Here is a 23,130-nt window from a genome sequence, read left to right as displayed (position 1 = left end):
CACTGCTGAAGGACACTGTTCAGGTGATGTTTCCTTCTAACTTCCATTCTTTTGAACAATAATGTGTTATTCTTCCTGATCCAATCTCCCATTCTTTCCCAGGAAATTTTTTTATTTGAGCCTTCTCTTTCATGGCCGAAATAACACCCTACATGCTCAGCTTCTTGAGGCAGTCTTCCTGCAATCTTTTCCCTTCCACTGACATTAGTAATCACCTTATAAAACCACTTGTCTTGCAACATTTTTGAGTGGAGCTTGCTTTTTCTCTCCCATATTATACATAGCTCAAGATTGGAAGGTAGACTCTGTAGTTCATTACTTCTGTTTCTAGTATTTTTTTTTTAAAGAGGCATGTATTATTTATTTATTTGTTTGTTTGTTTGTTTGTTTATACATGCACTGGGTACAGTCAGAAGCACGGGAGGGTGAGAGAATTCACCAGAGCCAGAGCGGGGAGCAGAGCAGGCAGAAGGACCAAAGTACACTGCTGAGGGGAGCAGCAGGCGGCATGAGATGTCTGCGCGCCATGTGGGATCCTCTTCCGGTGGCCGGGGAGCAGCTGGGGATCGAACCGGCGCCGAGAGGTCGCGGGCAGCTTCGCAACCCAGCGCTAAACCGCTGTGCCACTGGGGAGGCCCATATTTCTAGTATTTTTTTAAAATAAATTTTATTTTTATATTCCCCATACAATTGCAACCCCCTTATTTTGACCCCAAGCCCTCCCCTCCCGGCTCCCCACCCCCCCATAGAGTGTCTCTGGTTCATAGCTTTTTGTTGATTTTGATTTTCACTTTCTTATAGTTATTCATTTTCCTGGTCCCTTATTTAAGTTTTCTAGATTCCTGCTATGAGTGAGACCATCCGGTATTTTTCTTTTTCTTTCTGGCTTATTTCGCTGAGCATGATCCCTTCCAGTGCCATCCATGTTGCTGCAAATTGCATGTGTTTATCTTTTTTGAATGCTGAGTAATATTCCATGGTGTATATGTACCAGATTTCTTGATCCAGTCATCTATTTTGGGGCATTTGGGTTGTTTCCAAAGCTTAGCTTTTTAAACAGTGCTGCTATAAACATAGGGGTGCAGGTGCTCTTTGGAATTGATGTTTCTGTGTCCTTTGGGTAAATACCTAGGAGTTGAATCGCTGGATCATATGGAAGCTCTATGTTTAGTAGGTCAAGAAATCTCCACACAGCTCTCCATAGTGATTGGACCAGTTTGCACTCCCACCAACAGTGTAGGAGAGTTCCTTTTTCTCCACATCCTCACCAACATTTGTTGTTTCTAGTTTTTTTTTAATATGTGCCATTCTCACTGGTGTAAGATGGTATCTCATGGTAGTTTTGATTTGCATTTCCCTGATGACAAGTGATGTTGAACATTTTTTCATATGCCTGTTGGCCATTTGCATTTCCTCTTCAGAGAAGTTTCTTTTTAGCTCTTCTGCCCATTTTTTGACAAGATTATTTTCTTTGTTGTTGTTGAGTCTCATCAGCTCTTTGCAGATTTTTGTGATCAGTCCTTTATCATTAGTGTTGTGTGCAAAAATGTTCTCCCAGTCGGTGGGGTTTCTCTTTGTTTTTGTTATTGTCTCTTTTGCTGTGCAGAAGCTCTTCAATTTGATGTAGTCCCAGCTGTTTATCTTTGCCTTCACTATCACTGCTTTGGGTGATGTGTCTGTAAAGATGTCTTTAATGTGCATATCATGTAGTGCTTTGCCTATATTTCCTTCTATGTATTTTATAGTTTCAGGTCTTATGTCTAGTTCTTTAGTCCATTTTGAGTTGATTTTTGTGTATGGTGTGAGGTAGTAGTCAAGCTTCATTCTTATGCATGTAGCAACCCAGTTTTCCCAGCACCATTTATTGAACAGACTTGCTTTGCTCCAATGCATAGTCTTTGCTCCTTTGTCAAAGATTAGTTGACCATAAATCTGTGGGTTTATTTCTGGATTTTCTACTCGATTCCATTGGTCTGTGTGTCTGTTCTTGTTCCAATAACATGCAGTTTTGATGATTATGGCTTTATAGTATAGTTTGAAGTCTGGGAGTGTGATGCCTCCATTCCCTTCTTTTTTTTTTTTTCAGGAGAGCTTTGGCTATTCGGGGTTTTTTGTGATTCCATATGAATTTCATCAATAATTGTTCTATTTCTTTGAAGAATGACATTGAAATTTTGATTGGAATAGCATTGAATCTGTATATTGCTTTTGGTAGGATGGCCATTTTAATAACGTTTATTCTTCCAATCCATGAGCAGGGGATGTCTTTCCATTTCTTTGTGTCTTCTATTTCTTTTAGCAGTGTTTTAAAGTTTTCTTTGCATAGGTCCTTTACCTCTTTTGTTTGATTTATTCCCAAGTATTTGATATTTTTTGTTTCGATAATAAAAGAGATTTTTTTTTATTTCTTCTTCTTCAGATTTATTGTTTGTGTATGGGAAGGCTGCTGACTTTTGCATGTTTATTTTGTATCCTGCCACTTTACTGAACTGATTGATGAGTTGAATTAGGTTTTCTAGGAGTTTTGGGGGTTCTCTATGTATATTATCGTATCATCTGCAAATAGTGATAGTTTGACTTCTTCTTTTCCTATTTGGATTCCTTGTATGTCTTTCTCTTGTCTTATTGCTCTGGCTAGGACTTCCAGTATTATATTAAAAAGCAGTGGTGAGAGTGGACATCCTTGTCTTGTTCCAGATCTTAATGGAATTGCTTTCAGCTTTTCACCATTGAGAATGATACTGGCTGTTGGCTTGTCATATATGGCCTTTATGATGTTGAGGTATGTTCCTTGTATCCCAAGAATTTCAAGGGCTTTTATCATGAATGGGTGTTGCACTTTGTTGAAAGATTTCTCTGCATCTATTGATATTTTCATATGGTTTTTATATTTCTTTTTGTTGATGTGTTGGATGTTGATTGATTTTCAGATGTTGAACCATCCTGTGTCCCTGGAATGAATCCTACTTGGTTGTGGTGAATTATCTTATGGATACATTGTTGGATTCTGATAGCTAAAATTTTATTGAGGATTTTTGCATAAGTGTTCATTAGCGAGATTGGCCTGTAGTTTTCTTTTTGTGTTGTCCTTGTTCAGTTTTGGTATTAGTGTAATGTTGGCTTCATAGAACGTGTTTGGTATTGTCCCTTCCTTCTCAATTTTCAGGAAGAGTTTGTGAAGGATAGGCACTAATTTGTCTCTGAATGTTAGGTAGAATTCATTTGTAAATCCATCAGGTCCTGGGCTTTTGTTTTTGGGGAGGTTTTTGATTGCCATTTCAATTTCGCTGCTTGTAATTTGTCTGTTTAGGTGTTCTATTTCTTCTTTATCTAGCTTTGGGTGATTGTAGAGTTGTAGGAATTTGTCCATCTCGTCTAGATTGTTGAACTTGTTTCCATATAACTGTTCATAGTAGTTACTGATTATTCTTTTGATTTCTGCTGTGTCTGTTGTGATTTCTCCTCTTTCATTGATGATCCTGTTTACTTGTGCTTTCTCCCTTTTTTCCTTTGTGAACCTGGCTAGGGGTTTGTCTATTTTATTTATTTTTTCGAAGGACCAGCTCTTGGTTTCATTGATCTTTTGGATTGTTTTTTTAATTTTGATTTCATTTATTTCTGCTTTGGTTTTATTATTTCTTTTTTTCTACTGGTTTTTGTTGTTCTTTTTCTAGGTCTTTGAGCTTCGAGATTAGGTTGTTTCTTTGAGTTCTTTCTTGTTTCTTGATGTGAGCCTCTATTGCTATATATTTTCCTCTTATTACTGCTTTTGCTGCATCCCATACATTTAGGAAATTGGTGTCCTCCTTGTCATTCAATTCAAAGAATTTTTTAATTTCTTCTTTGATCTCCTCATTAGTCCATTGGTCTTCCAGCAGTGTGGTTTTCAATCTCCATTAGGTAGGAGAGTTCCTTGCCTTCTTTTTATGGTTTATTTCTAGTTTGATGCCATCATGGTCAGAAAAGATGGTTGGTATGATTTCGATCTTGGTGTATCTTTTGATGTTTGTCTTGTGTCCCAGTATGTGATCGATCCTGGGGAATGATCTGTGTGCACTTGAGAAAAATGTGTACTCCGTTTTTTTGGGGTTTAGTGTTCTATGGATGTCTGTTAAGCCCAAGCACTCTAGATCCTTATTTAGAGCTTTAGTGTCTTTACTTATTTTTTGTCTCATTGATCTATCCATTGTTGATAGTGGTGTGTTGAAATCTCCCACTACGTATGTGTTTTCTCTGATGTCTGTTTTCAGAGATGACAATAGTTGTCAGATATATTTTTGTGCTCCTTTGTTTGGTGAATATATGTTAATGATTGTTATTTCTTCTTGAAGTATTGTCCCCTTGATCATTATGTAGTGACCGTTGGGGTCTCTTTTTATCTTTTTGAGTTTGAAATCTGTTTTATCTGATGAGTATAGCTGTTCTTGCTTTTTTTTTTTTTTGGTCCATTTGCTTGTAGGATTTTTTTCCATTCTTTAACTTTGAGTCTATTTTTATCTTTTGTAGCTAATTGTGTTTCCTGGAGACAGCAAAAGGTTGGGTTTTGTTTCTTAATCCAGCCTGCGACTCTGTGTCTTTTATTGAAGAGTTTAGTCCATTTACATTTAAAGTTAATATTGATATGTTAGCATCTGTATTTGCCATTGTGTTTGTTTTTCCTTTGATTTTATTTATTCTTTTAATAACTTTTTTTTTTGGCCTTCTTTTGTTGTTATTTGTCCCTCTGCGGTTCTGGCTTTAGGACTCCTCGTAGTATTTTTTGGAGTGGGGGTTTAGTCGTAATGAAATTCCAGAGTTTCTGTTTGTCTGGGAAGGTCCTTATTCTTTCTTCATAGAGGAAGGAGAGCTTTGCGGGATAGAGTATTCTTGGTTGGCATCTGTTTTCTTGGAGTCTGTTGACTATGTCCCTCCACTCTCTCCTTGTCTGTAGTGTTTCTTCAGAGAAGTCTGATGTCAGTCTGATTGGTTTTCCTTTGAATGTTATCTGTTTCTTCCCTCTTGTCAGCTTCATTAGTTTTTCCTTTGTCCTGGATTCTTGGGAGCTTTACTATTATGTGTCTTGCTGTATTTCTCCTTTCATCATGGAAGTTCAGTGTTCTTCTTGCTTCTTGTATATCAATTTTCAGCTCCTTCTTCACATTTAGGAAGTTGTCTTCAATTATCTCCTTGAATATTTTCTCTGTTCCTACATATCGCTCCTCTCCTTCTGGTATTCCTATAGCTCTTATATTTCTTTCCTCATGGAGTCAGATAGTTCCCAATGTCTTTCTTCGGTCTTCTTCCTTCTTACTTCTCTTTCCTTTTCTGTTTTGGTTCTTTTTATTTCTGTGTCTTCAAGAGCACTTATTCGTTCTTCCATTTTATCTATTCTGCTTTCATTGCTTTTCCCAGAGTTTTTTAGTGCCTCCATTAGTTCTTTGATCTCCTGCATTTCTTTTACTTTCCTCTTTAGGAACTCAATTTCATTCTTCTGATCATTGATTATTTTTCCCATATCATTATTTTCCTTTATGACTTCTGTCAGTTTTTTAATCATGGCAATTTTAAATTCTCTTTTTGGAAGGCTCAGAAGTTCTTTGAAGTTATTGTCATTGCAATCTGGGGGGTGGTTTTCTTTTGTGGTGTGCTTTTTTCCTGAGGAGTTGCTAGTTTGTGTGTGGTTCTTTTACTCCCTACTGTCTGTTTTCTAATTTGCCATATGCATTGGGACACTGTGTTGCTGGGACTGGCCGGCATCTTGGGTGAACTTCTCCGCTCCCCTCTGGCTCCTCCGGGAGCCATCTGTCGGTTTCAAGCAGTCTTTACTGAAGAAAGGTCCCTGTACTAAACTGGTGATGTGGGACGCACTCCCTGCGAGCCAGGTCTGCCCCGGCAGTGGGTTCCTGCTCCCCCTCTGGGCTGGGACTGCAGGCCAGAATGGGTCTGGCATGGGCAAACTTCCCAGCTCACCTCTGGTCCTGAGGGAGCCTTCTGCTGGTTTCAGGCAGTCTTTACTGAAGAAATGTCCCTGTTCTAAAATGGCAATGCAGGACGCACTCCCTGCACTCCCGGTCTCAGGCACACTCTTCTGCGCGCCTGGTCTGCCCCTGCCATGGGTGCCCACTCCCCCTCTGGGTTCGGACTGCTGGTCAGAAGGGGCCTGGTGTGGGCAAACTTCCCAGCTCACCACTGGCTCCTCCAGGAGGCTTCTGCTGGTTTCAAGCAGTCTTTATTGAAGAAAGGTCCCTGTTCTATGAGGTGTTGGTGATTTTTTTTTTCTGGTCGCTAGGTGGTGCCAGAGATCACTCCTAGTGTCCTTAGGGAGCTGTTTTTATCACCCTGTGGGATGGGGAACAGAGTGGGAGTGGTGGGGAAAGCCTCAATGGCTTTGGGGTGCTGTGTCTGCCTTGTGCCCCACCGTTGTGGGGAACCCACGCCCCGAATTTCATGCCCCAGGTCTCAGTTCCAAAGCCCTCAGGTCCAGGACGCAGGCTGTAGCCCAGTTCAGTGTCTGCAGAAATGGCACCTTTTGCACTCTGCTACCGTGTCCGGGCGCCTGGTTTCTGATTACTCAGGGAGAGACATTCACCTCAGTTAGGGCCCCCGCATGTCTCCCCTCAAGCTTAGGTTGCAGGCGTGGGGACCTGGGCAGCCGGGATCCTCGTTTGCTTTTCAAGCATGGCGCTTTTCTACACATGCTTACTGGCTGGCCTGGGGCTGTTTGTAGGTCTCAGGAGTCTGTTTTTCTCTAATGGCGCCTGGAGCAGTTCTCTCACCTGCTTTTCCACATAAGCTTACCGGCTGGCCTGGGGCTGTTTGTAGTTCTCCAGGAGTCTGTTTTTCTCTAATGGTGCCTGGAGCAGTTTGCTCACCTCCTCGGCAAATCCTGCAGGGTTCTCCACAGCTCCAGTTCATGGGGTGTGGTGGCTGAAATAGTTCCTTTCCACTCACAGTCCTGCTTGATGCGTAGTTTGTTCTTGTTGGTTGTTTTTTTTTTTTTTTTCCTTCTTTCTGTTGGTCGGAGAGTGCCGACTTTGTGGGTGGGGGAGGGTAGCAGGGTTCTGAGCTTTCCTCCCTTCTAGTCCTCTTTTATGGCAACTTTCTTCTTCGGGTAGTTTGCTGGAGTTGTCTGTTTATCTTCCGTGTCCCAGTTCTCACTGGGACCTGCCGCTTTTCCTCCCTATTAACTTTTTTTTAATGGGAGATCCTACTCACAGCGTTTCCTCGCCACCATGTTGATCCACGATCTGTTTCTAGTATTTTTTATTCATATTATTAATTTATTGTTTTATATTCTTACATCACTGTTCATTTTTGTACAATCCTCAGGTGTACAATCCTCATTTTGTACAATCCTCATAGTTCCTCCACCACCACAGAGCCTGTGAACCATCACCCATAGTCTCTCATACTCTTTCCTCTTCTGTTATGAGCCCTCTCCCAACCCTCAGCCCCTCCTGTGCTGTATATCTCAGATCTATTGTCAGCTTATAAGTTTTGTCTTTTTCCTGATCCTTTGTTTGATTTCTCTAGTCTGAAAATAAGTGAAACCATCTGATATTTATCTTTTTCCTTCTGGATTATTTTGCCTAGAATAATCCCATTCAGCTCCATCCATGTTGTTGCAAATGGCACGAGGTTATCTTTTTCATCACTGAGTAGTATTCCATTGTAGATATACATCACATCTTCTTGATCTGATCATTTGCTTCTAGTCTTCTATATGGAAAATTCTTCCTTTTTTGTATCTCCTGACAACTATATATAATCCCTATATTTTCCTAACCTATAAACTCAGGATTTTGACATTGTCTCTCCTTCAACCCCAGTTCCTGCTATCACCCCAGGGAATTCAAATGCACATGTGACAAATTGCCCAGCACACAGTCTCTCAACTTTATGTCTTTTTGCTCAAGCATTTCCTTCTCTCACGCTCACTCAGTTCCATATTCAAACCTTGTCCTTTGTCAAGCTGAAAGTTTGTTACTTCAGAAATCTCTAATTAATGGATCCTATACTTCAAATACAACTACTTGTTTATTAAGTTCAACTATTCATTTACTTTCTCTATAGTTGATCATCTACTTTAACAAAGTAGCCCACACTTTGATACATCTCCTTTTTTTTTTTACTCACTGTCCTGATACTTCTTAATTTCTCTCCTTATCAAACTTAGGTATTTCATGATACACAGTTGTGATCACATTCATCAAAATCCTAAAGTCCTTTTGTTGCAACACCTGAAAATATCCCAACCTCATATAAGTTTGCCATCTGCTTTTGTTCCTCTACCTTGAGCAACTCAACACAGCTGTAGAAAAATAAAGCATTAAAGTAGTTAAGTTGATATCCATATAAACTCTTTATTTCTATCAATCAGGATAAATTAAGTTTTGCTAAGCAACAAATAAAATCAAACAAGATGAAGCAAAGCAAAACATAAACAATTTAAATATCAAGGGCTTGACACAAGTTTATCTCTTATCTATGCTGCAAGTCCAGAATGCTTTGGTAAGAAACTCTAATCATCTTAGCCATCCAGAGACTTAGTCTGAGGCATGTTCTGAGTGTTTGCTTCCTGAGCCACTGCAACAGGGAGAAGGGAGTATGATAAAAAGACTTTGAATTTGAAAGGCTTCTGCTCATCTTATACTGGCCAAAGGAATTCATATAGTCATACCTGAGCTCAAAGGATTGAAGAAGTGCATATTTACCATTTATCAAGAAGGAGGCGAACCACATATGAATATTTATGAATAACTAGTGACTGCCACAGTCATCAATCTTAGTTGCTCCTTGCATTCTAAGTGTTTCTTCAGTCAGCCGACTCTATCCAAGGCAATGATATCAAACCTCCTTTGCTCAGCCTCTGATTTTTCCTTTCTCCCCAAAACTTCTTTTTTTTTTTTTTTTATAGAGGCATGTTTTTTTTATTTATTTATTTGTTTGTTTTGTTTATACATGCACTGGGTACAGTCAGAAGTGCGGGAGGGCGAGAGAATTCACCAGAGCCAGAGCGGGGAGCAGAGCAGGCAGAAGGACCGAAGTACACTGCTGAGGGGAGCAGCGGGCGGCAGGAGAGGTCTGCGCGCCATGTGGGATCCTCCTCCGGTGGCCGGGGAGCAGCCGGGGATCGAACCGGCGCTGCAGAGGCCGCGGGCAGCTTCGCAACCCAGCTCTCAACTGCTGCACCACTGGGGAGGCCCTCCCCAAAACTTCTTTCTCCAAAAACTGTGTAGTTTGGGAAGAAATGAGACTGGTCTTCGCATAGTGGCTTTGGGAATATATATCATCTACAGTGTCCTCATCTAAAACTGAGATAGCAATATGTGCCAAGCTTGCCCCAAGGCAGGGAAGTGTGAACATTAACTGAGAATATATTTGAAAGTATTTTGAAAGTTAAACACTGTATTTTATCATTGTAAAGTATTACTATTATTTCTGAATATCTAACTTGCAAACTGGGGAAGATTAATTTTGTAATTGTTTCAAATTTAGACTCCAAGTGGGGTGATTTTTTTATCTGTTCACTGATATGTTCCCAATTCCTACAGTCTCCAATACTTATTAGGCATTTGATAAATATTATTGAATAAATACATTATTAGAAAATATGTAATCTGAATTATGAGATAATATCATTATTGTCAGCAGATTTAAGTTGATACACTAGTAGCCATTACCTTGTTCTACACACAGTTGAATATTTCTTATTTTTCTAGTATTAAGAGTATGTGTAAAGGAATGTGGGGAGTTAGTTGTCTCAAAGAAGTAAGACCTAGAGTCTTAGCAAATGGAATTTTGAACTAAAATTTTGCCTCTAAATCTTCCAAATTCTAAATGTTGTTTCAATTCCTAAGTGTTAAATATGCATAATAAGATATTATCATTAGTTAGTTTAAAGCCCACTATTCAACATATGGCAATCTTTCGTCAAAAATGTTTTCATTATCAGGGCCTCCCTGGTGGTGTAAGCCCTTAAGTCTCAGCACTATGAAGCTGCCTGCAGCCACTGCAGCATGAGTTTGATCCCCGGCCAAGGAGGTGACCCACATGGCACAGCAGACCTCTTCTGCCTTGCCTCCTGCTACCCTCAACAGTGTATTTCAGTCAATCTACCTGTTATGTTCCCCACTCTGTGTCTGGTGAATATTCTCACCCCCCACACCTCTGGCCTATACCTCAGTTCTTTGTATGCATAAATAAATAAATCTTTAAAAAATATTTTCATTATTTATTACACATGATAATGACCTAGCTTTTCACTGTGGGCCACCAACCACACCCAGGAAGTGCATCCAACTTTCCTCTAAACCATCAGTGTGTTAGGAGCTGTGTGTCTGGGTTACCTAGGGCTTTCATCTATATAGGGGTTCTTCAGCAACCATCTACTCTCCTGGTCACTAGAAACAGGCCCTGAGTCACTGTTTCTGGGTGAGACTAGGTCCCAGCAACTGAGCACCTTGACCCAGCATCACACCAGCTCTCTCAGTCACCAGAATAAGGCCCAGAGGTGCTTCAGGATAGACTCTAGCACCACCCTAGATTCTACAGGACTCAGTTGCTGTGTCCACCAGCAAGTAAATGTCCCAAACTGTGGGAGAGTAAGACTCATACACAAGAAAAGCCCCAAATACAGCAGAACAAACCCAAAGAAAACAATAGGGAGAAAGAAAAATACAAATGGCCTAGCAAGCCATCAGGGGAACAATATGCCACAGAGAGAAAAGAAAATCCCAGAAGGAAACCACAAAGACATGAAAGAATTCTTTATGTAACAAAAATAGAATTAAAGATGGCCATAATTAAGACAGCTATAGAATGGGAAAAAAAAAACACAAAGAAAATTGATAAAAAGAAATGAATACTGTGAGAAACACAACAAAAAAACCAGAAGATCAAATTTCAATCTTTAAACAAGAAAAAAAAAAAAAAAAAACAGAATTACAAGAGGAAGCAAAAATTCAGAAAAAAGTCATGGAAGTGAAATGAATCAAATGGAAGAATGAATCAGTGATTTCAAAAATGACAAAATAGGTAAGAAGAAAGATTGAAAAGGAAAAAGGAGACAAAGGAAAAGAATGAAAAAAATACTTCAAAATTGTCTGACACCATGAGGTAGGGAAATATAAGAATCATGGGTACCCCAGAATTAAAAGAGAGAGAGAGAGAGAGTGAGAGAGAGAGAGAGAGAGAGAAGAGAACTGAGAATATATTTAGGGAAATAGTGGAGAAATTTCCAAACTTGATGGACATGAAACTAAAAATACAACAAGCAAAAAGAATGCTTAGCTATCTAGATGATATGAATACTACAGCCAGGCAATAAATATCCCAAGAGTCCACAAAAAGAAAAATAATGAAGTAGACAACGAGGAAGAAACAGATAACCTATAAAGGAAGACTGATTAGACTAACAACGGCTCTCTCTAAAGAAACACTAGGGGTAAGAAAAAAATGAGGGCCTCCCCGGTGGCGCAGTGGTAGAGCGCTGGGTTGCGAAGCTGCCTGCAGCCTCTGCAGCGCCGGTTCGATCCCCAGCCGCTGGGCGAGGGTCCCACATGGCGCTCAGACCTCTCCTGCCACCCACTGCTCCCCTCAGCAGTGTATTCCGTCTGTCTGCCTGTTCTGTTCCCCGCTCCGGCTCTGGTGAATTCTCTCACCCTCCCGCACTTCTGACTGTACCCAGTGCATGTATATATAAATAAATAAATCTTAAAAAAAAAAAAGAAGAAGAAAATGAAATGATATATTCATAATACTCCTTGAAAAAAAGAAAAGCCATCCAAGTGTACTCTACCCTGCAAGGCTCTCATTACTGCATAATAGAAAGATAAGGACCTTCTCATACAAAGACAATCTTAAGAGAGTTTGCATCTGCCAACCCCCTCTCCAATACGTATTAAAATAAACCTTAGAATCTAAACCAGAGGGAAGAATGAAAACAAAGAATGGAATAAATAATTAAATAGAACCACAAAAGTTGAAACAAAATGGTAGTGACAGGCACCTAAATTTCAAATAATCACTGTAAACACTAATAATCTTAACTCACCAATAAAAGACACAGAGTATATAGTTGATTAGGAAACAGAATTTAACATTCTGCTGACTCCAGAAACAAAGGATAAACATAGACTGAAAGTAAAGGGATGACAAACAAATTTGTAAGCAATGGCACTCAAAGAAAGGCAGGAACAGCTATACTTATATCAGGCAAAATAGACTCCCACCTTAAAAAAGTAACAAGAGACAGGGATGGACACCATAAAATGATCAAGTAAACAATACAACAGGAAGACATTACACTCATCAATATATACTCACCAAACAAAGGAGCACCATTCTACAATTACTATCAAATTTGAAAGCAGACATTTGAGAAAATATATATGTGGTTGCAGTCTTCAATACCCCACTCTCACCAATGGACAGATCACCAAGACAGATAATAAATAAGGACATAATCACCCTAAACAAAGAACTAGCTCACATGGGTTGGAAAAAAATTTACATGACACAAGACCCCCCCAAAAAATTGAATACACCTTTTTCTCAAGTGTACATGGGTAATTTTCCACGGTTTACCACACACTGGGTCACAAGACAAATATAAGAAATTCAAGAAGATAGAAATCGTGCCAGGTATTGTCTCTGACTATAAAGTTACTGAACTACAATTGAACCACAAAAAGAAAATAAAGAAGTAGTTAATACATGGAGATTGAATAATACAAACTAAATGATCACTGGGCCAATAACAAAATCAAAGAAGAAATCAAAAAGTACCTTGAGGCAAATGATAAAGAGTACACATCCTTTCAAAATGTATGGGATATAGCAAAAGCAGCTCTAAGAAGGAATTGTAGAGCAATACAGGCCCACATTAAGAAACTAGAAAGTGTCCTAATAAATAACCTTGTCTTTCATCTCAACGAACTAGAAAAAAAAGAAGAAATCTAAGGGCTAGTAAATGAAGGAAATAATAGATGTGAGAGTGAAAATAAATAAATTGAAATAAAAAGACAGTCCAAAAGATCAATGAAATCAAAAGCTGATTCTTTGAAACAATAAACAAACCTTTGGTTAAGCTCACTAAGAAAAAGAGGGAGAAAATTCAAATAAGTAGGATAAAAAATGAAAGGGGAGAAGTTACAACAGAAAGTGCAGAAATTCAGAGCACAAAAGGAGTTTACCAAAAACATTTACATGCAACAAATTTAACAATCTAGACAAAATGGAGAGATTATCAGAATTATACAATCATCAAAGCCTGATTAGGGAAGAAATAGAAACCCTGAAGAAAGCAATCACAATGCAAGAAAATTGAAACAGTAATCAAAACTCCCAAAAAACAAAAGTCCAAGGCTAGATGACTTCACAAGTTAGTTCTACCAAGCCTTCAAGGACAAACTAATACCTATCCTCTTCAGACACTTTCAAAAAATTGAGAAAGAAGGAATTCTTCCAAATGCATTTTATGAGGCCAATATTAAATTAATACCAAAGATAACATTACAGTAATATCAAAGACAACACAAAGAAAGAAAACTATATGCCAATAATCCTAATGAACAAGTGCAAAATCCTCAATAAAATCATAGCAAACCAAACACAACAGTGCATTAAAATGGTTATATACCACAACCTAGTGGGAACACAAGGATGGCTCAACATCCAAAAATCAATGCAATACATCACATCAACAAAAAGGAAAGAGAAAAAAAACATGAACATATCCATAGATGCTGAAAAAACACTTGATAAGATTCAACATCCACTTATGATGAAAACCTTTGAAAAACAGGGGACAAATGGAATGTATCTTAACATAACAAAAGCCATTTATGACAGATCCACAGCTAGTAATCACTATTTCTCAATAGTGAAAATCTGAAAAATTTTCTATTAAGATCTGGTACAAGACAAGAATATCCTCTCTCACTGTGACTATTCACCATGATATTAGAAGTCTTAGATAAATCAATTAGGCAAGAGAAAGCAATAAAAGGAATCCAGCTTGGGAAAGAAGAAGCAAAATGATCATCATTTGCAGATGACATAATAATATACATAGAGAACCCCAAAGACTTCATGGAAAAATTAATTGAAATAAAAAAAAAGAAAAATTAATTGAAATAATAAACTAGTTTAGCAAAGTGACAGGATGCAAAATCAACAGACAAAGATCAGTTGCCTTCCTATATACAAATAACAAACTATTAAAAGAAGAGATTAAGAAAGTCATCCCATTTATAATATTGACAAACACAAAATTAAATACCTGGAATAAACCTAACAAAGGATGTAAAAGACCTTTACAAAAAAATCTACAACATTGTTAAAAGAAATACAAGACAACAAGACAACAAGAAATGTAAAGATATACCCTACTCATTGATGGGAAGAGTCAACGTTGTTAAAATGGACATCCTACCCAAAGCAATTTATAGATTCAATGCTATCCTACTAAAAATCCCAATGGCATTATGCAAAGAAATAGAACAAAGTTTACGGAAATTCATATAGAACTAAAACAAACAAACAAACAAACAAACAAACCAAAAAAAAAAAAAACACAAATAGTCAAAGCTCTCCTGACTAAAAGAGGAACAATGGAGGTAACACATCTGGCCTATACTACAAAGCCATGATAATTAAAACAACATGGTACTGAAACAAAAATAGACGCACAGACTGATTCAATAGAACTGAGAGTCCAAAAATAAAACCACACACATTCATGGAGAACTAATATATAATAAAGGAGCAAAATATGTACACTGGAACAAGAAAAGCCTCTTCAATAAATGGTGGTGGGAAGATTGGACTGTCACATGCAAAAGAATGATGCTTGATCAATATCTCACACCATATATAAATATCAACAAATATATATAAAAGACTTGGATGTAAGACCTGAAATGATAAAATAGAAGAAAACATATATAAAACTCTCCATGACATAAACTCACAAACATATTTATACACACATGTCCAGCAACCAGGCAAATAAAGTAGAAAATAAATAACTGGGAGTGTATCCAACTGAAAACTTCTATATAGCAAAAGAAACTGACCAAAACAAAGAGACACTCTACTGAATGGGAGAAAATATTTGCACATATCTGATAAGGGAATATCTTCAAAGCACTTACATAACTCAATAGAAGAAATACAAACAACCCAATCAGAAAATGGGCAGAAGAGCTAAGTAGGCCCTACTACAAAGCAGTGCAGCAAACATGAAAAAATGTTTATCTTCACTTATCATCAAGGAAATGAAAATCAATACTGAAATGAGTGAGATAGCAGTTCACAACTGTGAGAATAGCCCATATCAAAAAATCTGCAGACAACAAGTCCTGGCAAGAATGTGGAAAGAAAGGAACACTATCTGCTAGTGGGAATGTAGGCTGTTCAGTCCCTATGGAAAGAAGTATGGAGATTTCTCAAAAGATTAAAAGTGGATGGATCAAGAAGATGTGGCATATATACACAATGGAATATTATTTTTAAAAAAGATTTATTTATTTATGCATACAAGAATTGGGGTACAGGCCAGAGGTGTGGGGGGTAAGAGGATTCACCAGAGACATAGTGGGGAACAGAACAGGCAGATTGACTGAAATACACTGCTGAGGGGAGCAGCGGGCAAGTCTGGAGAGGTCTGCTGCGCCATGTGGGTTGCTCCCTGGCCAGGTGTCGAACTAGTTCTGCAGTGGCTACGGATTGCTTCATAGGTTGCATCTTAACCCCTTGCGCCACCAGAGAGGCCCCACAATGGAATATTATTCAGCAGTCAAATAGATAAACTCATGCCATTCACTGCAATGTGGAATGGAACTAGAAGGAATTATGCTCAGTGAAATAAGCCAGAAGGAAAAAAGAAAAATATCGGATAGTTTCACTTATAGCAGGAATATAGGGGAACCCAATAAGACATCCATCAGTGTAAAAAAATAATAACAGTACAAAACACAACAAAGCAAAAACAGACAATATAAATCAGAGACATACTGCAGGGGAGGAGGCGGGAGAGGGATCAGAGGGAGGGAGGGAGGAGCACAGGGGAGTGAGGTGATGGTGCATTGTGCATTGGTGAAGGAAACTCTAAGGAGACTTCACCTGAGGGGGTGGGGGGAAGCAAATATTGTTTAAAAATGAACAATGATGTAAAAAATTAAAAAAAAATAAAAAGATGAAAAAAAATAAAGTCAAGCCAGAAGGAAAAATAAGAAAAAAAAAGATTAAAAGTGTATTTACCATATGACCCAGTAATTCCACTCCTAAGAATCTATCCAAAGAGCACAAAAATACAAATGCAAAAAGAAGCCTGTACTCCTATGTTACAGTAGCCAAGATATGTAAACAATTTAAATGCCTCAAAACAGACGACTGGATCAAAAAAGATGTGGTACATATTCACAATAGGATACTCCTCAGTCATCAAAATAGATAAACTCATTTCACTTGGGATAACATGGATGGGACTTGAGGGGATTTTTCTAAGTGAAGTGAGCCAGAAGGAGAACGAAAAACACTGGATAGTTTCACTTATGTGTGGAACCTAGAAAAATTAAACAAAGGATCAAACAAAGACAAGGTGTATGATCACCCCTGAAAGCAGACTGTAGATCTGAGGTACCAGGAGAGGAAGGAGAGGTAGAGGGGGAGAGTAGAGAATGGTGTGGGGGAGAGATGGAGGTGGGTGGGGAGAGGTGGGGAGTATTGAGAGTGTGGTAGAGAGTGGTAGAGGACTGTGGGCACTTTGGTGGTGGTCAAACTATTTTGAATTCACCCGAGGGGAGAAATCCTATATTCTGAAAAAATAAACAAGGATGTCTAAAAACAAACAAACAAAAAACCCTAAACATTAAACCAGACAAATACATTACTTGATTATGGCATAATTTCACAGAAATTATTCACAATTGATATTTTAAAATAAATTGTATGCAAGTCAGTATTTATTCAGCAATTATTTGTCAGTTTTAGCTTATACAAATGTCATGTCTTAATTTTTTAAAGTTACACGTAAGGCAGTAATATATATGAATAGCTATGCAGTCATTATTAATTTGTTTTTTTCGTGTAAGTGTACTTCTTGGTACTATTTTTAAAAACAACTATTTTCAAGGCATTAATATGCTTAGACATTTATAACTGGAAAATTTCTTTTGAACTTGCAAAATTCAAAAAGCAAGTACATGTCTTTAGATTTTTCTTCAGAATCTTTCCCACGTATTATACTTCTGCTCAGAGTGGACATTGAAAGTGATATTAAAAGCTACCGCTGTAAGTGAGCAGTTTCCTGAGAAGTCACATCTAGCACTGACAGTCACAGACCTGTTTGGTATTGCAGAAATGAAGTCTTAAACCTCACTGCAACCCAAAACCACAGATGCAAGTAAGTCATTTTTATTGTGTCACCAAATCTCCCAATGACTCATGGTTCTCTCGCTTCCCCATTCTTGCTTGCTAGATATCACTGAGAGACTTCATTACAGCTGCTGTGGGAAGAATTGATATCTCTCCTGACCCAATTCTCCATATCAAAACATCTGTCTTATGCTCTCGACCCTTAAGCTTTTATAAAAGATAGCTTACTCCTCAACTAATAAACAAAATTAAATTAATCTGTTCATGAACACTTGATGTGTTCTTCAACAACGCAAAACACATTTGAACATCTACAGTGTTCAAATGATATTCTAGGCTCTGGGTGCATATGAAAGGTGTAAGAAAAAGAATCTCAATTTAATAATTTAAACCTTTAAAATTATATGGTATACAATTTTATAAGACTTTTTAAATTTAGCTAAAGGACACCAAAATTTAATGAGAAGGCATTATGGGCCAGTGGTTGTCTTTGGCTCTGTACCTACACAAGTGAATAAACCATTTTGTGCTCTCAAGGAACTCATAATACCATGGGGCAGAAGTTGCAAGCAGGTGTCTGCAGGCCATGCCTGCCTACAGATTCCTTTCAGTTTTGATTGGTACAGTGCATTAGCAAATTTGAGACTAAAGTGAAACTGAGATTTCACATAAAAATTTGAATTTCTAGTTTCTACAGAAAAAGAGTAAACCTGGCACCATTAGTTCCACATTCCTGGCACACCAATCTGAGACTGAGTAGGAGCTTCCTCACTTGAACGGGTGTGTTTTCAGTTTCCCACAGTCCTCATCAGCCTCTCTTTCTTCCTGACACTGTATTTGAGTCTTAGTATCCATTTATTTTTTTCTTCACATTAGAATACCATTTTTTAAATTTTATTTTTATATTCCCCATACAATTGCAACCCCCTTATTTTGACCCCAATCCCTCCTTTCCCCGCCCCCCCCCATAGTGTGTCTCTGGTTCATAGTTGTTTGTTGATTTTGCAACTATGTTGTTATAGTTATTCTTTTCTCTGGTCCCTTATTTAGTTTTCTAGATTCCTGCTATGAGTGAGATCATCTGGTATTTTTCTTTTTCTTTCTGGCTTATTTCGCTGAGCATGATCCCTTCCAGCTCCATCCATGTTGCTGCAAATTGTATGTGTTTATCTTTTTTGAATGCTGAGTAATATTCCATTGTGTATATGTACCACATCTTCTTGATACAGTCATCTAAGATAAACAGCTGGGACTACATCAAATTGAAGAGCTTCTGCACAGCAAAAGAGACAATAACAAAAACAAAGAGAAACCCCACCGACTGGGAGAACATTTTTGCACACAACACTAATGATAAAGGACTGATCGCAAAAATCTACAAAGAACTGATGAGACTCAATAAAAACAAAGAAAATAATCCAGTCAAAAAATGGGCAGAAGAGCTAAAAAGAAACTTCTTCAAAGAGGAAATACAAATGGCCAACAGGCATATGAAAAATGTTCAACATCACTTGCAATCAGGGAAATGCAAATCAAAACTACAATGAGATACCATCTCACACTAGTGAGAATGGCACATATTAAAAAATCTAGCAACAGCAAATGTTGGCGAGGATATGGAGAGAAAGGAACTCTCCTGCACTGCTGGTGGGAGTGCAAACTGGTCCAACCACTATAGAAAGCTGTGTGGAGATTTCTTGACCTACTAAGGATGGAGCTTCCATATGATCCAGCAATTCCACTCCTAGGTATTTACCCAAAGGACACAGAAACATTAATTCCAAAGAGCACCTGCACCCCTATGTTTATAGCAGCACTGTTTACAATAGCTAAGCTTTGGAAACAACCCAAATGCCCCAAAATAGATGACTGGATCAAGAAGTATCCATTTATAATGAACTTGAAAAAATACTAGAGAAATGTCTTTTGTATCCATGCCTATATCAGAAGTGGGCTGTGAAAAGCTTAAAAGAACAAATTTTAAGAAATGTGGAGATCATATTCTATAAAGAAGTAGAATAACCCAATATATTTAATGCACAACTAGTTGACCATTCATATTCATTTAAATAATCTGCTTCACTCTTTTAAGCACCCTTGTTTAGTAGATACTAGTGTGAAGTACAAGGTTGGAGGAAGAAATAGAAAAAATTGTATGGAATTATGGGAGAGAGAGAGAGAGAGAGATTAATGAGAAAAGTAGAAAAGACTCCAAGTGGTGGTAGTTGTGGGTAGAATGGGAATATTGATAAAAAATATGAATATTAATGAAAAAATAGTAGTCAGACTGAGCCAGATTGGATGTGTATGTAGGTAACAGGGTGATATTATTGAAGTTGTAAGCTCTGACTCATAAAATATATTGTAGGTTTATTTACAACAAAATGGAAAGAACAAAATGGAATATACATGCTAAGTTAAATAAGTCAGAAGAAGAAAGATATAGAATGATATAACTCATATTTGGAACATACAGGGGGGAAAGGAACTGATAAAATTTAGTCATGGCAAACTCTAGAAACAAGACTACACAATTAAGGCTTCTAGGAGTAGGGAGGAGGAAGTCAGAACAAAGGATGGAGGAAGCACAATGGTCTGTGGTAATGGACTATGGGCACTTTGTGATGGGTTCTGGTGTGGTGTCATATATCTGAGGAGGTGTGACCCTATTTCTCTAAATTATATACAATTTTGTAAATGAATATTACCTCAATAAAGAAACATATGAGAGAAAGAACAAATTTTTTAAAGATTTATTTATGCATAGAAGAACTGGGGTACAGTCGAGATGTGGGGGTGAGAGAGTCACCAGAGACAGAGTAGGGAACAGAACAAGCAGATTGACTGAAATACACTGCTGAGGGGAGCAGCAGGCGAGTCAGGAGAGGTCTGCTGCACCATGTGGGTATCTCCTTGGTTGGGAATTGAACACATGCTGCAGTGGCTGCAAATAGCTTCATAGGTTGCATCTTAACTCCTTGTGCCACCAGGGAGACCCAAGAACAAAATTTTTTAAAGAAAATTAGTTGCCTATGGGCACCTGGTAACTTCTGCTTTTAAATTTGCAGCACAACAGCCTCTGAGCAAACCTGTGAAAGACCAGAGTATGACAGACTGACAGGATCTTGTGTCATTGCTTTCTTCAAGGACATGGTAGATTGGCATCTAGAAGAAGTAGCCACATCTGGAAAAGACCTAGGGAAGTGAGGATGGGTGTCTCCTCAGGGATGATAGACACGGACCATCAGAAGGGGTAGGAGAGATTGAGAAGTAGTAAGTCAGGAATTGTACCAGTAAAACCGGCACAGTTTTACAGTGCCCTTCCTCCACTGAAGGCTTTCCCATGGCTCACCTCAGGATGGAGATTGCACATTTTGGCAAGAACACCGCCTGCTCAGTGGCAGGAACGCTGGTGGCCTATGATGAGTGTCAACAACGGGGAGAACACACTTGCTTATCTCTGGTACAATTTCTGGACCCCCAGGGCTGGCTGTTCATGGTCTGATGAGTCAGGAGAAGTGACTGTCTACACTCAATGTGAGATCTAGTGCTTCCCTAGTACAGTTGGAGAATGCAGGCCCCTAAGCACATCACTCACAGTTTACTGTGCAAGGGGATCCTGGATTAGCTTCTGAGAACCAGAGTAGTTATCAGCTGCGCACTCTTCCATGACATCCAGGCTGGCTCCCAGCATGTGCAGCCAGAAATTGTGAGTATCCTCCCTGACCCCCAACCCCCTCTGCAAGGAGCATTCTCTGTAGAGGAAGAGAATCTCAGGTTTTTCTGCCCTCCTTCAGGAGTTAAGAGAGGTGCCTGGCTAGACCAGCACAATCTCCATACCTGCAGTTTCTTTATGAGAGCAAGTAGAAGTACTGCGAGTCAGGAGTATGCTGAGAATGTCCCCAGTCTCTGAAAAGCACTTGGTCTAGAAGCCCCCTAAGAAAATTTAGGTAGGCAAGAAGACTGGCAGTGTTGCACTTTCATCAACAATGGAGCCAGACAGCCTCCCATGCTTGCAGTTTCTTTGTGAGCACAGACAGAGGTCATGAGCTCACAGGAGGGGGAGAGGTGTGTATGCCCCCACCCCTGTCACTGAAAAGTGTTTTGTCTAGAAGCTCACCATAGAAAATCTATCATGGCCTAATCTCTGTGGCCTAAACAAGTCACCAAGCCGACCAAATCTCTGGTTTTTATTGCCTCCCAGTATTTGCAGACTGGAGGTTATATGATTGTCTGGGAGTCTTCCCAGTCTCCTCAGGATGATTGCAGACATTCCTGGGAGCCCAGACAACAGGCCTGGAATAACTGTGGAGCTCTCCACTGCTGAACACACTCTCTGATCATATGGGTGTCTTGAACTGTGGAACAGACTATGCTTTCACAGTGAAGTATGTTCTCTTTCCAGGTCAGTGGGAGAATCTGGGGAAACTACTGGGGGGAGGGCCAATAGCCCTTCCACTGAACTAGCACCATTCCTGACTTACTGTTTCTCAGTCCTTTCTTCTCTTTCTGATGGTTTCTGGCACTCAGTCTTTCTGAGACACTCATACTCACTTCTGTTATAGATGTGGTTGCTCCCTCTGGGTGCTTACCTCAATGTTCCTGAGGGAAGCCATGCCTCAAGGGTCCTGTCTATCCACCATCTTTCATAAGCAAGTAACATTTAAAGGTAATCCAATCAGGCTGAAATTCAACTTCTCTAAGAAATTTTATAGGCAAGGAGAGAATGGAATGGAGTGTACAAAATATATAAAGATAAGATTACAGACCCAATGTGATCTCCAAGGGTTGGACTTAAGTCAAAGCTCCATATATTATTTGATATCCATAAGTCCACACTCTAACTGGTGGATCCTAAAATTTTGAGAGTCAGAGTCAGTTACAAAAATATGGAAATGTTTAGGAATTTTCCTTTCTCCAGAGTATTTAATAACCCAGATAAATGCATGTATTTCCTTTTGGATAAATCTGAAAGGAAATTTTAGAATACAATCTTGTAATCTCAGTTTACACTTCCTCAAGATTTTCTAACCTCTTCTTTCAAGGGTCTCTGCCTGTGAATTGATGAAAATTCATGACTCTTGTGGCTGCCTAAGTCAAGTATAATGTACATTAAATTACTTTTTTTAATTTTACAAATGAACTAACACTTAATTGGGCTGATTAATCCTTATCAGCCTCAGAAATTCTGATCAAAAAGTTATTGCCAACAATTTCTATGTATAAAACCAAGCAGACAGGAATCTGGCCTGTTGTCTACCACAAAAATCTCGGTCATCTTGTATCTCTGGCTGGTATATGCTGTCAATCGCCCCTTCAATTCTCGAAAGCCCTTCTGAATAGTGTTCTATTATACTATAGTCCCTTATATGAAAAAGGACAGACACCACTCAGAGTTCAAGAATACCAGTTTCTCTTCTCGCTAATATATTCCTCAGTGTCTTTGTGATGAGGGTGTCCTCTGGGCTCTGCTTGGGGTCATGGTAAGTAAGGGGTGAATGAGCCTGATTACTTACAACATGAATTGATCCATGTCAACAATTATATATTCCTAATCCTTTGAATTCATTCTTATATAAATTTCATTTAATGAAAGCCACATTTGCATCCCAGCTTTAGTCAACCAATCAAGAAAACTCTGTAAGTTTGCTCCTGGTCACTTAAACTGAACATCGAGTATAAAATATATGGTAACTGCACTCATATTAAAAACATTTCCTATACCCAAATTTATGTCTTCCTCTTTTATCTAAAACCATTAGATTCCAT

General features: G+C 38.7%; 1 long non-coding RNA gene across 1 annotated transcript in view; it reads right to left on the bottom strand.

Moving 5' to 3' along the window:
* LOC129144765 (uncharacterized) overlaps window positions 1–21,321 on the bottom strand; it is a 45,528-nt gene extending 24,207 nt beyond the window's left edge. The window contains exon 1 of the long non-coding RNA XR_008549328.1: window positions 21,202–21,321. This is a non-coding gene — a long non-coding RNA (uncharacterized LOC129144765). The remainder of the gene's footprint in view (window positions 1–21,201) is intronic.
* Between the last annotated feature and the right edge of the window lie 1,809 nt (window positions 21,322–23,130).

This window comes from Talpa occidentalis, unplaced genomic scaffold, assembly GCF_014898055.3.
Source record: "Talpa occidentalis isolate TD23 unplaced genomic scaffold, MPIMG_talOcc4v2.1 talOcc4.6, whole genome shotgun sequence".
Taxonomy (NCBI): domain Eukaryota; kingdom Metazoa; phylum Chordata; class Mammalia; order Eulipotyphla; family Talpidae; genus Talpa; species Talpa occidentalis.
Note: the sequence above shows the minus strand (reverse complement) of the source record. Positions and strands in the feature narration are given on the sequence as shown.